We start from the raw sequence: 15,899 nt of genomic DNA, 5'->3' as shown, positions 1-15,899 counted from the left end.
AATTTAGGGTGTTGGGTTTTTTGTTTGTTTGTTTGTTTTCCGCTGTAACAAAGAAGGCTGGCATTTCAAGATGTAAATTTATGTAGAGTAACTCCGGGTCAGACCTAAGTGCAGCGTTCTATATATCCAGCTCTGGTCTAGCCGGCAGCAAGCATTGTGGGAGGCCTTGCTGAGCGACTGCAGCGCATGCAGCCTGACAGCTATAGCTGTGAGGCAGGCTGCCCAAGACTGACTGAGTACAGGGACGGGGGCGGGGCGGGGACACTCTGATCAGAAGGATGGCGGACATTTAAAAAAAAAAAGAAAAAAAGAGGAATGAAAAGAAAGGAGAAAAAAAAGAAGAGAAACGAAAAAATCGGGTGGGCTTGGAAACTAAGAAAGAGAAATCACTTGGGAGGGTTGGGTTTACAAAACTCAGGAAACCGGAACGGGCGTGTAGTGGGCAGGGCTAGGGCGGGGCTCCAAGGAGCCTAGACAGAGTGACAGAAAAATCCACCATTCACTGAGGGACTGGGGGAGCTGCGAGGCCCGGAGTCCGTTGTGGGGGTTTTGGGCTTCTCTTTGGAGGGCCTGGAAATTCCACACATTCACTGGTGCTGCGTAGTGTCCTGAGAAACTCTTGAGTCTACAGCGCCATAGCGTGAGCAGCAACCCGGAGACTATGGACCGCCCAGGTCAGAGGAGCTGTGGGGCTGGGAAACCTGCGGGGAGCAGGGATGGAAGCTGCTAAAAAAAGAAGTCGCTCTCACGGTTCAGTCCTTACCTTGGGTATTCTACCATTGAAGGGAACTTTGAGATCCTATGAACTGGAGTTTAATCGTCATTTTTGCATTTATCTTATCTGGACAGAATATTTCCATAAAATAATTGCTAGGACATTTGAATTATCTGTTTTCTTCAGTCAGGATTCTCATTGCTTCGTAGCAGTTACAAAGCTGCTGAAATTTAAAGTCATGTAAAAGAAATTCTAATTTCTCTGTTCTACTACTTGCCTATTCAAGAGATTTAGCCTTTGCCCGTAGGACTAAGCACCGCAGAACGCTCGAAGAACCAGTTTAGGTTTGATTGAATCAAGAAAATACACTGTAACAGCAAAACAGTGTAGGGGTTCCTCCATTTTGTATTCCTGTTGAGACCAATACCAGGGTGAACTAGAAAATTATTTTTTTTGATGGAAAATTCCATGAAAAACGACCCAACTCTATTCTAGAAACAATAGGTTAGGATGTACTAGCTAACCCCATACTAAACCTTAGTACTTGTTTTGCAGTAACCGCTTCCAGTCACCCTTTTATCCTGGGAGCTGGTGTCCTGGAATTTCCATCAGAATGGCTAACCTCCCATTTTAGCTTCTGTTAAAAACTGCTTGCTTCAAACTTATTTTGTAAAACTTCCCCAGCAGCTGCCAAGCAAGATGCCTGGATGAGGACCCTGCCCTTAAGAACTCTATTTTCTGAACACTCACTTAGATCCCTGACCATTTAAGTGTGGTCTCGGCTGGCTAACTGTTTCAGTGGTCATCTCTGGTGGGCTACCCGTAACAATACTTCATCAGGTGCCACAGTTATGGCTGTAAACATTAACGTTTACCAAACAAATTGTACTCTCTGCTAATTTTCTGTCTTGAGATGTAAGCACTCTATAAATACAATATTCAGAATCTAAGCACACAATTCAGAAATATATAATCATATGATAAGTTCTTAGGTCCAGGCAAGTGCACCACGCCTGCTGTGAAAGCATATCAGACTACATGACTTTATAGTTAACAAACTCAATTTAGATTAAAACAAAATTTGAAAGCATCCTTTAAATAACTGCATTCACTCACCCTGGTTCACAGAAAAACACTCAGCCCATGTACATGTGATGAAACTGTTGTCTGTTTGAATTTTTTATTCAGGATTTGTTGATCTTCAATGCTGTGAAGGTGGACTTGGTGCAGGAGGAATGTTTGCTCACAGGGCTTTTACAGAGATCTGTTGAAGAAGTGCATCTGTCTGATTTTTCTAGGTAAGGATGGTTTTCTTGGCAGCCTTCCTTGTTCTTCCTCAAGGTACTGTGAAAACTACACTGCATGTGTGTTAGCTGTGTGTGATGAGTCTTACATGTCACTGAGTAAAGTTAAATCCTTAGAGAACTACTACATTTTTCATTATATTTCTCCTTCTTTCAAGTATATTCTTTTAATAATTGTGAGCCTCTTTCATTTTTCTTTCATGAAAAGTTAGGTCTCACATTTATCAGCCAGTCCTGCTCATCTCTGAAGAAAGCAGAGATCCCTGAATGGTGAAGAGAGGAAACTGTAGCAAAGGATCCAGGTATAGTAGAGGGATGGAGAAAGGGATGGGGAGAGGCTCAAGTGACAGCAGAAACAGGACGTGAATATGGTTTTGCCACATTCTATTAAATTAGAAATGAGTTTTGCTGAGAATAGTCTCAGGATTATCTTAATCATAGATATTTGAAAATCTGTATGTATTAATACTTAGAGGCAAATAAATTGGACTGTGCATGTGATGCTTTCCCTCTCCTAGTCACAGCTCTGGTTGTATCATCATACTAATATTACCAGGTTTTATTACTATCATTTTAATGTAGTGTTTAGTTAGAACCATTGATGCCTCTTGGTTTTTTTTTTTTGTTTGTTTGGTTTTTGGTTTTTGGTTTTTTTTTTTTCTGTTCTCAGAGTTCATGAAACATTTTGTAGTTCCTTCAGGTTCTGTGTCTTTTAAAGATTATTTTCTCCATTTCCTAAAATAAAGCCAGAGGATTTTGACAAGATTTGCTTAAAACCTGTGCAGAGTGTGAAACTGACTATATTGCCTTCCCATTGACATCCCCTGTCATTCACCTTTTTGTTAACGGTTCACGGTTTGTGTAGCTATGATTTTTATATATTTTGAAATCACCTCTGGGTTTGATCCTTCTCTCAATTTTTGAAGTCTTTGTGGTTTCTTATAATTTTATAAATTTTGGAAATATCTCTGTTCATATGACAAGTGTCTGTGTGATCTTGATTCAGATTACTTAGAATCTTTACAGAATTCAAATATTCTTTTTGTTTCTTCTTGTACTTAAACATAATTTCAGTGAGTCAATAATCACATGGCTTTTTCCATTTTCTATCTACTGTTGATATCAGCACTCCAGGTTCTTAGAGAAGACACTTATTAACCATTGATCACTACTAGGTTTAAAGACTTGTTCTATTTCAAAGACATGGCCACAGTGGAACATGCTACTTGAAGGTTGAGAAGATGGGGCATCTTCTGCTATAGTGTTCACATATAGTGTTCTCTGGAGGCCTGCTAGGTGTTCTTGGTTTTCTGTGCTTTTCATGGTTGTCTTACATTAATGTTTAAGATCACTTAATGATGGACATTGGAGCTTCCCTGCGTCACTGTTTATTTGCTTCTACAGTTTTGTCATTTTATTTGAAAAGTTTGTATTGTAAAATGCATTTCAATTGAGCACATAAATCTCTGGAGATAGACCATATGATCATTTGTTTAGTTTTTTAAGTTGATAGTTCAACTTTTTTTCTTACCTGCAATAATTATAACAAACATTCTTTATAACATAATTTTTAAAAAAACTTTCTTGACTCAGCACTCTATGTTCTTCTATTTGAATATTTGTAGTATTATGTGTATATATGTATATTTGTGTGTGTGTGTATATATATATTCTATATTATATATATACACAAATGTATGTGTGTATATATGCACACATGTATACTCATATACACATACATATATTTATGAAAAGTATATAAATGTATATATACATTCTATAAAATATATATTAACTTATATGTCTATATACATATGTAAATTAGGGTATTTGGGGTTTTGTTTTACATTTTGAAGAGTAGATTCTATTTTTGTATTTGGTGTGTAGAACAGTATCCACATACAATTCAAGAAATCACTGAAAGAAAATACAAGCAAAACATATGTTAATTTTTCTCTGTTCTTTTGTCTCTTTTTCTCTGTTCCTTTCTGTATTGCTGATATTTGCAATATTTCCTTTCTTTATAGACTTGAGTAGTATCTTGTCTAGGTTTTCTCTTTTTTCTTTTATTGTTATTCAAGAAGGTGTATACTGACTTGCCTTCTGGCTGCAGTAAGGTAGATTCCCACTGCCATTCTATCTCTTGTATTCTTCTTCCTGCATTGTTTTCAGCTTTTGTTATTGCTTAGGACCTTAAAAAGGAAATCTCAGTATACATTAGATGGTCATTTTCTCCTTGGCTAAACCTGTGAAGTATGTACTATGTACATTTTAGCTGTTTTAATTGCTTTTTAACTTGTCTTTAAGTTTTATGCTTATTTATTAATTATAATATTTAGTTGCTTTTTAAAATTCTTCATAAAAATCTATATATTTACTAAGAAAGTTTGGTAATAAATATATCCATTCTGTATGATGTTTCTTCATACCATTTCCATGCAAGTTCTAATTGCATTCAGTTCTGTTTGTTCCTTCTTGCTCTTGTGTCCTATTAATTTGTAGTTCTACTCATAAACATAGGTCCCTATGTCTACATATGGATTTATTTTCCCTTGTTTTACTCAGCAAACCTCACAATTCATTGAACTGGACACAGTATCTTTCTTTTATAAGTAGATACTTTTTCATATAACATTGCTTGATGAGGTTGTCTATTCTGTATCAAATGTTTTTGGCATTTGGGTGAGAGTCACCTCCTAGGATTGGTTCTGGATATGGTGTATCCTTTTCTTCCACTTTAATGGTGCCACTGTACTGTAGTTTTGTAGGGTCATCTGAAATCAAAGCTGGTAGGAACCAAGCTTTGTTCTTTGTGCCTGGTGTAGCTCTGAACTCTTCGTCTTTGTGCTTCTGTGTAAATTTGAAGAAGTTTACTGTATATATGAAGTAATTCGAGGGGGCATTGATTGCCTTAGATTTTCAGTTAATTGTGTAAATCTTATAACACTGTTATTTCATAGTAATTTGTCCGGTCCATGTGCATGCAAGGTTTTCCCAACTGTGACATTCTCAATTCCTTCAGTGAGTTCAAGTTTTCATTGTAGAGGTTTCTTCTACTTTATTAGGTTTTTTTTCCTTTGTTTTCTTCAGATATTTTTTAACTCCTTTTTTGTTTACTGTTTAGTTTTAATTAAATCAAAAAAAGCAATTACAGAAAGTGTAAAACTTCTGCTTTTAACTACACATTGATATCTCTTTTAAATTCTATCACTTTAAGTTTTATTTAATTTTTATAATTAATAAATATTGATATTTAACCACTGCAGAAGTTTAATCACTCACAATTATCCCCACCACTCCCAACACACTTGCTTTCTCCCTTCCCTTGTTAGCCATATTTCTTCCATTAGCCACCCTCATATTTCATGTATGATTTTGGGTAGGTTTAGGCCAGGTGTCCAGGCCATGTATATATTCAGAGTGTAAACTGCCATGTCATGTCAAAAAACGTTTCATACATGTCCTGTTTATCGTCCACTTCTTTTCTTTTAAGATTTATTTATTTTATATATGTGACTACACTGTTACTGTCTTTAGACACACCAGAGGAGAGCATGATATCTCATTACAGATGATTGTCACCCAACTGTGATTGGTAGGAATTGAACTCAGGACCTCTAGTAGTGCAGTCCTTGTATCTGGTTTTGTTTTTGTTTTGTTTTTAAATTTGTATATTTCATTTATTTGCATTTAAAATGTTATCTTCTTTCAGGTTTTCCTCCAGAAACCCTCTGTTTCACACCCCTCTCCCAGCTTCTATGAGGGTGCTCTCTTATCCACCCACCCACTCCTGCCTCCAGGCCCTGGCATTTCCCTACACTGGGGCATTCAGCCTTCTCAGGACAAAGGGCCTCTCCTCCACTGATATCTGAAAAGTCCTTCCTCTGCTACATGTGTGGCTGGAGCCATGGGTCCATCCATGTGTGCTCCTTGGATGGTGATTTAGTCCTTGGGAACTCAGGGGGTTCTGGCTGGTTGATATTGTTGTTCTTCTTATGAGACTGCAAACCCCTTCAACTCCTTAAGTCCTTTTTCTAACTCCTTTATTGGGACCCCTTTCTGAGTCCAATGATTGGCTTCGAGCATCTACCTCTGAATTTGTCAGGTGCTGGCAGAGACTTTTAGGAGACAGTTATATCAGGCTCCTGTCATCATGCACTTCTTAGCATCCGCAGTTGTTGTACATGTTTGGTGGCTGTATATGGGTTGGATCTCAAGGTGGGGCAGATTCTGGATGACCTATCCTTCAGGCTCTGGTAAACACTTTGTCTCTGTGTTTCTTACTGAGAATATTTTGGTCCCCTTATAAGAAGGACTGAACCATCCACACTTTGTCCTTCCTACTTCTTGAGCTTCAAGGTATCTGTGAATTGTGTCCTGGGTATTCAAGCTTTTGGGCTAATATCCTATCAGTGATGCATACCATGTATGTTCTTTTGTGACTGGATTACCTTACTTAAGATGATATTTTCCAATCCCATCAATTGCTAAGGAATTTCATGAAGTCATTGTTTCTAATAGCTGAGTAGTACTCCATTGTGTAAATGTACCACATTTTCTGTATCCATTCCTCTGTTGAATATCTGGGTTCATTCCAGCTTCTGGCTATTATAAGTAAGACTACTATGAACATAGTGGAACATTTGTCTTCTTTATATGTTGGGGCATCTTTGGGGTATATGCCCAGGAGTGGTATGGTTTTCTGAGGAAGCTCCAGACGGATTTCCATAATGCTTGTATGAGCTTGCAGTCCAAAAACATGGGAGAAATGCTCTCTTTCTCCAAAATCCTCAACAACATCTGCTGAGTTTTTGATTTTAGCCATTCTGATTGGTGTGAGGTGGAATCCCAGAGCTGTATTGATTTGCATTTCCCTGATGACTAAGGATGTTGAACCTTTTTTTTAGTTGCTTCTTGGCCATTTGATATTCCTCTGTTGAGGATGCTTTGTTTAGCTCTCTTCCCCATGTTTTAATAGGGTTATTTTGAATCTCTGGAGTCTAACTTCTTGAGTTCTTTGTATATAGTAGATAGCAGCCCTCTATCAGATGTAGGATTGACAAAGATATTTTCTCATTCTCTTGGTTGCCATTCTGTCCTAATGACAGTGTCCTTTGCCTTATATAAGCTTTGCAATATTATGGGGTCCCATTTGTCGATTCTTGATCTTAGAGCATAAGCCATTGGTGTTCTGTTCAGGACATTTCCCCAAGTGCCCATGTGTTCAAGGTTCTTCCCCACTTTCTCGTCTATTAGTTTGTGTGTTTCTGGTTTTATGTGGAGATCCTTGATCCACTTGGACTTGTAGAGGGCACTTTGTACAGGAAATAAGAATGGGTCAATTTGTAGTATTATGCATGCTGACTGTCAGTTGGAACAGCACCAACTATTAAAAATGCTACCTTTTCCCCACTGGATGGTTTTAGCTCCTTTGTCAAAGAACAGGTGACCATAGGTGTGTGGGTTCATTTCTCAATCTTCAGTTCTATTCCATTGATCTACCGTCTTGTTTCTATACCAATACCATACAGTTTTTAATCACTAATAAAAGTGATTATGTAATACAGCTTAAGGTCAGAGATAGTGATTTCTCAGAAGTTCTTTTATTGTTGAGAATAGTTTTCACTATACTGGTTTTTTTTTTTTTTTTTTTTTTTTTTTGTTATTCCAAATAAATTTGAAAATTGCTCTTTCTAACTCTATGAATAATTGAGTTGAAATTTTGATGGGGATTGCATTGATTTTGTAGATTGCTTTTGCCAAGATGGCCATTTTTACTATATAAATCCTGCCAATTTATGAGCTTGGGAAATCTTTCCATCTTCTGAGATCTTTGATTTTTTTTCAGAGACTTAAAGTTCTTGTCATACAAATCTTTCACTTTCTTGGATGGAGTCCCACCAAGGTATTTTATATTATTTGTGAAGGGTGTCATTTCACTAATTTCTTTCTCAGCCTGTTTATCCTTTGAGTAGAGGAAGGTTATGATTTGCTTGAATTAATTTTATATTCAACCACTTTGCTGAACTTGTTTATCAGGTTTAGGAGTTCTTTGATGGAATTTTTAGGATCACTGAAGTATACTATCATATCTTTTGCAAATAGTGAGATTTTGATTTCTTTCTTTCCAATTTATATTTCTTTTACCTCTTTTTGTTGTCTAATTGCTGTGACTAGGACATTGGTTACTATATTGAATAGATAGGGAGAGGGTGGGCAGCCTTGTCTAGTCCCTGATTTTAGTGGTATTGCTTCAACTTTCTCTCCAGTTAGTTTAATTTGACTACTGATTGGCTGTATATTGCTTTCACTATGTTTAGGTATGGGCCTTGAATTCCTGATCTTTCCAAAACTTTTATCATGAAGGGTGTTTAATTTTGTCACAGTATCTAATGAAATGATCAAATGTTTTGTTTTGTTTTGAATAAGTTTATAGTTTATATAGTGAAATACATTGTTGGATTTCCATATATTGAACCATCCCTGTATCGCTGGCATGAAGCCTACTTGAGCATGATGAATGATAATTTTGATTTGTTCTTGAATTCAGTTTGCAAGAATTTTATTGAGTATTTTTGCATCGATTTTCATTACTAAAATTCTGAGTTTTTTAAAATTAATTAATTAATTTGTTTGTTTGTTTATTTATTTGGTTGGTGTTTGTGTGGTTTAGGTATCAGTGTAATTGTGGATCCATAGAAAAATTGGAGTTGATTCCTCTGTTTCCTGCATGAGATATGTGTCATCCCCAGAGCTCCTTTCCCTCCAAAAAAACCTCTTGCCGATTGCAGCAAAATAGGCTATCTGTGAGTTCTTGGGCTCATGTTCTCCCGGTACTAGAGTGAGGGGCTTCCTCAATTCGGGGGTCTTTAACTTCCATGATCTGTCCATTGATGAGAATGGGGTGTTGAAGTCTCCCACTGTTCTTGTATGTGCTTTGAGCTTTAGTAAATTTTCTTGTATGAATGTGGGTTCCCTTGCATTTGGAGCATAGATGTTCAGAATTGAGAGTTTATCTTGGTAGATTTTTTTTTTCATGAGTATGAAGTGTCCTTACTTATCTTTTCTGATAACTTTTGGTTAAAAGTCGATTTTATTTGGTATTCGAATAGCTACTTCAGCTTGTTTCTTGGGACTATTTGCTTGGAAAATTTTTTTCCGGCCTTTTATTCTGAGCTACTGTCTTTATCATTGATGTGTGTTTCCAGTATACAGCAAAATGATATCTGTTGTTTACAGTTACAGTCTGATAGTCTATGTCTTTTTATTGGCAAACTGAGTCCATTGACATTAAGAGATTTTAAGGAATAGTGATTGATGTTACCTGTTATTGTTATTGTTGTTATCTGTGGAATTAAGTTTGCTTTTTATAGGATGTGTTTCCCTCCTTTTGTTGAAGTTTTCCATTTATTATTCTTTGTAGGACTGGATTTGTGGACAGATAATGTATAAATTTGGTCTTCTTCTTGAATATCTTGGCTACTCCATCTATTTTAATTGTAAGTTTTGCTGGGTATAGTAACCTTGGTTGCGTTCTCTTAGGGTCTGTGTGTTATCTGCCTAGGATCTTCTGGCTTTTAGAGTCTATTGTGAACAATCTGGTGTAATTCTCATAGGTCTGCTTTTATATATTACTTGACCTTTTCCCTTTACTGCTTTCCATATTCTTTCTTTGTTTTGTGCAATTGGTGTTTTGATTATTATATGACAGAAAACTATTCCTTTTTGGTCCAGTCTATTTTGATTTCTGTAGGCTTGTGTGTTTATTGGCATCTCTTTCTTAGGTTAGGAAAGTTTTCTTTGATAATTTTGTTGAAGATATTTACTGATCTTTTAATTTGGGAGTCTTTTCTTTCTTCTATACTTATTATCCTCAGGTTTGATCTCATTGTGTCCTGGATTTCCTGAATGTTTTGGGTTCTGAGCTTTTTGCATTTTGCATTTTCTTTGACGCTCATGTCAATGCTTTCTATGGTATTTTCTGCTCCCGAGATTCTCTTTTCTGTTTCTTGTAGTCTATTGTTGATGCTTGCATCTATGATTCTTGATCACTTTTCTAGGTTTTCTATCTCCAGATTTATCTCTCTTTGTGATTTCTTTATTGTTTCTATTTCCCCTTTTGGATCCTAGATGGTTTTGTCCAATTTCTTCACCTGATTAGTTGTTTTTTTTTTTTTCCCCTGTAATTCTTTAAGGAATTTTGTGTTTAAATATTTGTGTTCCCTCTTTAAGGGCTTATACATGTTCACATTTGTTCTCCTGTATTTCTTTATGTCCTTTTTAAAGTCCTCTATCATCATCATGAGATGTGATTTGAAATCCGAATCTTGTTTGTGTTGGGGTATCCAGGACTAGCTGTAGTGAGAGAACTAAGTTATGATATCCAAGTTGCCTTGGTTTCTGTTGCTTAGGTTCTTGTGCTTGCCTCTTGCCATGTGGTTATCTCTAGTCTTAATTCATCTTGCTGTCTCTGACTGGAGCCTGTCTCTTCTGTGAGCCTGTGAACTTAGGTGTGTCAGCACTCCTGAGAAACCAGCTCTCTCTAGGCAGGATTTGGGTCCAGAGAGCTGTGTGACAGGGTTAAATATGGGGCGCAGAGGGAGACCGGAAGCCTATCCTCTACTTCTTAGAATATTTTTGCCTGCTTTTTGCTCACATTCCCTGTGATTTATATGTGGGTATTGATTCCCATAATAGGATGTGCAGTCAGCAGTCAACTGTTCTCAGTATTTGACCAGTTACAAGTCTCTGAAATAATTGCTGCTATTTCAAAACAAAGTTTCTTTGACCCATGATAAAAGAAGCACCAGGCTATTTGTATCAACTGAGTCATTTAAAAGAAGTTTAAGTAGTTATATATGTAGGAAAATGTCAGTAGTGCATTCCTTCCCAGGACCTGTGACCTTTCTCATCATTGGCTTTTGGCAAGCTTTCCAGTAAGTTCCATGTATTTCCTTCTGTTGAACAAGCGTGTGATTAAACCAAAAAGTGTTTTTATTTTTTTAAATTTTTTTCACCACAAAAGTGTTTTGCCAGTATGACATCAGAGGGCATGCCTTGCCTGGGAGCTTAGCATTTTAGCAAGCAGGATACACATCTGGGTGTTGTCATTCATGAATCTGGCCCCTGTTCCAGCTTTCATAGCAGCTTTTTATATTAGAAAGTGTAAGATAGTTTTAGATACTTTGAATGGTCTGCTGACTTCTCAGTATCTACTTGTTAGGGTAAGTAAAAAACAAACAACAAAAAGGAAGTGCTGTTGTATATGGATATGTTACAATTATCAGATGTCTGGGATCTCATGGGTACTTAAAGTCTTTTGATTTCAGAGTTTTATTTCCTTTGTAGGAGGTTCACTTCCTTTATAACCCATATTTTCTCCATTACATTTTTCTGTGTCCTCTCACACCTTACTCACGGATGTACTGTGTTGAGTTAGTGTGGAGGAAATGGACGCTCTTCTCTGTCCCAATTATAGTGGAATGATGCCAGTTGTCCTTCTTTTGTAGCTTTAGGTTTAGTAATGGCCCAGTATATTTATTGTGTCTTTATTGCTGTATTTCCTTTTCACATTCTTCAGAGCTTTTATTCTGAGCAAATGTGATATTTTGCCACAGACATTTCATGGGTCTGTATTTCTTCCACTAAGTGTACATATTTCGTGTCTTAAAGTTGATTAGTTTTTAAGTGTTGAACAATTCTTTGTTTTTGGTATGAACTCAGCTTTTGTTCTCTTTCCATGTTCCTTTTGTTTGTGTTTTCTTCTGTGTTCTCCTTTTGTCAATGGTGTAAGGTTTATCTAAAGAAAGGAGAGTGCCAAACTGAATCTGTCCAGTCCTCAGAAATCTTAAGAGGATACACTTCCTGCTTCATTCTCCGCACTTCCTTAATTTCTAGTCTACTTTTATGATACAGAGGGTGATTTGTTCACTTGTTTCTAGGGATTTATTTATTTTTTCTTCAATTTTTATTTATTTATGTATGACTTTTCAGAGTACACCAACAGACAACACTGATGTCATTGCTACACACTACTATGTTCCTTATCACTTCTAGTCCTCATACTTAAGGATTTATTGTTTTAGTTTGTATTAGGTAAATATGCTTCCTCAGTATAGAAACAAGTCTATTCTGTTGATTCATTGTATTATCTTTAATTCTTTATAAATTTTTATATAATCTTTAGAAATAGCTTTTTATACAGTGTTTCAGATTGACTTGTTTTTATGCTTTTAAGAACTCAGGGACATCATTATAGACAAATGTCTTTTACAACCAGCTCTTCTTGCTGCCAAAACTTCTCAGCATGTTTTTGTCACCTGCATCAATGTGATTGTCTGTTATAACCTTGTACTCGTCCTGACACTCTTGAGAACAAAATTGTCGTCATTGCTGCCACTGTTCCTGGATTTAATTCTCTACAGTAGCTAATTAAGGAACAGCAACAAGGGCCTGGAAAGTTGGCTCAGCAGTTATGAGCAGTTGTTGCTCTTGCAGGTTCCAGACTCAGTTTCCTTTACCTGCATGGATACTAAAACTGTCCTGTAACTCAGGTTTCAGAGGATTAGTGGCTCTCTTCTGGTCACTGGAGGCACTGCTTGTAAGAGGTATATAGACCTCAAAGAAAGACACTCACACACAGAGAAAGAAAAACAAAGAAGGAAGGAAAGCAGGAAAGAAAAGAAGGAAGGAAAAAAGAGAAAGGAAATAAAAAAGAAAGGAAAAATAAATGGTCTGGAGGTATTGTATAAGGATTCAAGATAACAGTACAGGAAAGAGCACAAAATTGTGTCTTCTAGTTTGAGAGTGAATGTGGAGCCAGTATATGTGACAGCTGATATCTCACATCAACATTGAAAGTGTTAGGGGTGATACGTATGTAGGATAAAGTTGTTTGTGTTCATGGATCCCAGAGCTGGAGAATGTTCTGTGCCCTTTGTAATGTTTTCAAACTGAAGATGTAGTTAGGAACAAGTCAGACAGCTTTTGAGAGGATCCTCCCTAATTGTGGAAGATTTTATAGTACAGGAAATTGCAATGATCCAGCATTCTTTTTACAGAAAAGTATGGAAAGAAAGTAAATTGTCTTAAGCACCACAGGGTTTTTTCTTCTTTTTTTAATTCTGTGGTGTAATGAATGACAGGTCCCAGAGCTCAAAACCTCCTTACTGAGAAGTGATGTAGAAATGGGCATGTTCCCGCTCTAAATAGTTCATGTTGCTACTGTGAATTCCACTTGCCTTCTCATATAACTACCTTCTATTGAGAGAGGAAACATACCTTATATATTACTGTTTATCTTGTCCTATTCACTTAAAAATAATAAATTCTCCATTTTTGTGTCCTCTGTTTCTTCCTGCATGAGGTTAGTGGAGATTGGGTTAGGTTAAGTGATGTCTTAGTTTGGGTTTCATTGCTGAAAAGAGATACCATGACCAAGGCAACTCTTATAAAAGGAAAACATCTAATTGTACCTAGCTTACAATTTCAGAGGTTTAGTTCATTATCATTGTGGTGGAAAGCATGGCAGCTTGATTCACAGGCAGCAAAAGAAGATTCTGATTCCAGGAGTTGAGCTGTAGCATAGGCAACAAAGACTGCCTTCACAGTGACACACTTCTTCCAAAAGGAAGTACCTACTTCAATAATGCCATAACTCCTAATAGTGCTAATCCTCATGGGTCAAGCATTCAAATACATGAGTCAATGGAGCGAAACCTACTCAAACTATCACAAGTGATATTTCTTTCCTTCTTCAAATTGGGGAGCTTTTCTGCAATTGCCTCATAGTGTAGCTTTCGGAGCTGTATTCTGTTATTTCTGTGTTGCTTTCACACTGCTTTTAAGGCTATACATTTAGTAACCTCATTACTTTTTACTCTTCTTGTTATCTCATGGAGTGTCTTTTAAATCCTTCCAGGAATTTATAAATATCAGTAGAGTTCTTTTTTTTTTTATTTTTATCTTTAAACACACTTGACTGTTTTTTGCCTTTGATCATTTATGAAATTTGAATGTATTATTCCAATGTATTGGAAAACTGTAGAGTAACTCCTTTAATTATGAAAAACAGAATGTGTCTTCTCTATACTGGATTAGATCAGTTGGAAATGAAGTTAGTGGTAAATGGCATCTGCTCTCCCATACTTACCCTAAAATACTTTAATAAGAAATTATGGAAATGTTCCTCAACTATCAAAATTATCAGAAATAACATAAATCTGATAATATAATTGTGAGGTGGTGTATGTGTGTGTGCTGTGCACTCATGTGTGTGCATGTATGGCTCTGCCATAATGATGTAAAGAAAAAGTTATACAGACATGTAGAATGAAGGTTTACTTTGTAACAGAGGATTAGTAATGATATGACATAGTTAAGTAAGCCAAGAGTCTAAACACATGTTACACAATCCTCGTTTCATTTGAAACTATAAAATTTATTTCCACTGATTGTCAATTTAAGCGTGTTAAGAAGTGCCTGAGTTCTGGTGAGATGCATCGGAGGTTAAAAGTGAGAATTCCTGCAGACATTATGACTGATATAGGCACAAAATGCAAGACACAAGAAGGAAAACATTACTCAGCCTAATTTAGTTGGTGCTGGTTCAAATTCTGGTGAGTCTGCCCCCAGCTGGTTTATTGTAAACCTATTTAAACACAGTATGGTTTGCAAAAACATTTTCTGGGTGATACAGCCCCTGGTGTACAAGGAAGGATAATTACATGAAAACACAAAGTATATCATGTCTTCCAAAAATATGGGTTCTGGAGATAGGATACTTAACATTAGTTTAAGGGTCTAAGCACAGAGCTGTTGTGGTGATAGTCATCCAGATCTTACATATAGCATAGAGGTTAACAGGTTATAAAATACATGTGGCATCTTTACTAAGGATGACTTCTGTTGACTGAGAAACAAAGCTAAAGCTAAAGGTACAGAGTGAGTGATTCTGAGATAAACATTCTGGTGTATTTGAGTAAAATCTGGCTCTTTGGTTAGTAATATACACCAGGTTATTAACAACATCAACTCCCAGCCCTCTGGGTATGAAACAAGTAAACAGGCGTTCTCTTCCTTGTTTGAGAAGACAACCCTGTGTGATTAGTTTTCCTGTTTTCCCTGGTGATCTGGAACAAAGGCAACATCTTCTCCATCTTTTTTTTTCCCCGCTTTCAAAAAAAGACACTTGCTGTAATAGAAGCCATGTTTAATTCATTGCCTTTTGGTTAGTCTAATTAATATATGGAAACATAAGAGAATTATAAAAATACATAGCAGAGGACTTAGAAAAGGGGAAAGCCATCTTAACTTGATGGCCATTAAGAGTTCACTCACTAATTTGACCATAAATAGTACGGGAAAAATCTGACACAATAAAGGAATAAACCTCGGAATTGTTTCCAATCAAGATTATACTTGAGCAACAAATAATCTATAGTAGCTGTGTTTTGTAAAATTTGTCCTTACTTCATGAATCTATAGCTTAATTTTCTCTAATATTTTGGTATAATATTAGTAGTTTTACTAATCATACAGGCTATTTTGAGACTTCTCTTTGTGTTCCAGTAATAATTTCTGGGATCAGTTTAAAAAAAAAAAAACCCATGTGGCTATAACCATTACAGAATCTAATTAATGTAAAAGAATCATCACAAATTTCAGAGTGCTCTCTTAATGCTCTTGGAGATTGAAAAGATTTACAGAGCAAAGTGGATGTAATGCAGCCTTTCCCACACCTTCATAAATAATCTATACATGGTAAAACTATCAGACTGTCTTCTATCACAGATGAGTCTTTTATTTCCCTGACCACCCCCTCAATTGGATTTTGGATTAACAATCTGATAAGATTTTCACATAGTTTTTAATATGGTTCT

General features: G+C 36.3%; 1 protein-coding gene across 2 annotated transcripts in view; it reads left to right on the top strand.

Moving 5' to 3' along the window:
* The first annotated feature begins 590 nt into the window (after window positions 1-590).
* Window positions 591-15,899, top strand: part of LOC308413495 (uncharacterized protein) — a 36,275-nt gene continuing 20,966 nt past the window's right edge. Inside the window, exons 1-3 of one of the 2 annotated variants that reach the window (XM_080908515.1) lie at window positions 591-674; window positions 1,904-2,013; window positions 2,228-2,321. The gene's annotated coding sequence lies outside the window, so the exon portion shown is untranslated. The remainder of the gene's footprint in view (window positions 675-1,903; window positions 2,014-2,227; window positions 2,322-15,899) is intronic. The other variant, XM_080908516.1, reaches the window with a different exon arrangement.

Source organism: Micromys minutus (assembly GCF_963924665.1).
Source record: "Micromys minutus genome assembly, chromosome: 32".
Classification (NCBI taxonomy): domain Eukaryota; kingdom Metazoa; phylum Chordata; class Mammalia; order Rodentia; family Muridae; genus Micromys; species Micromys minutus.
Note: the sequence above shows the minus strand (reverse complement) of the source record. Positions and strands in the feature narration are given on the sequence as shown.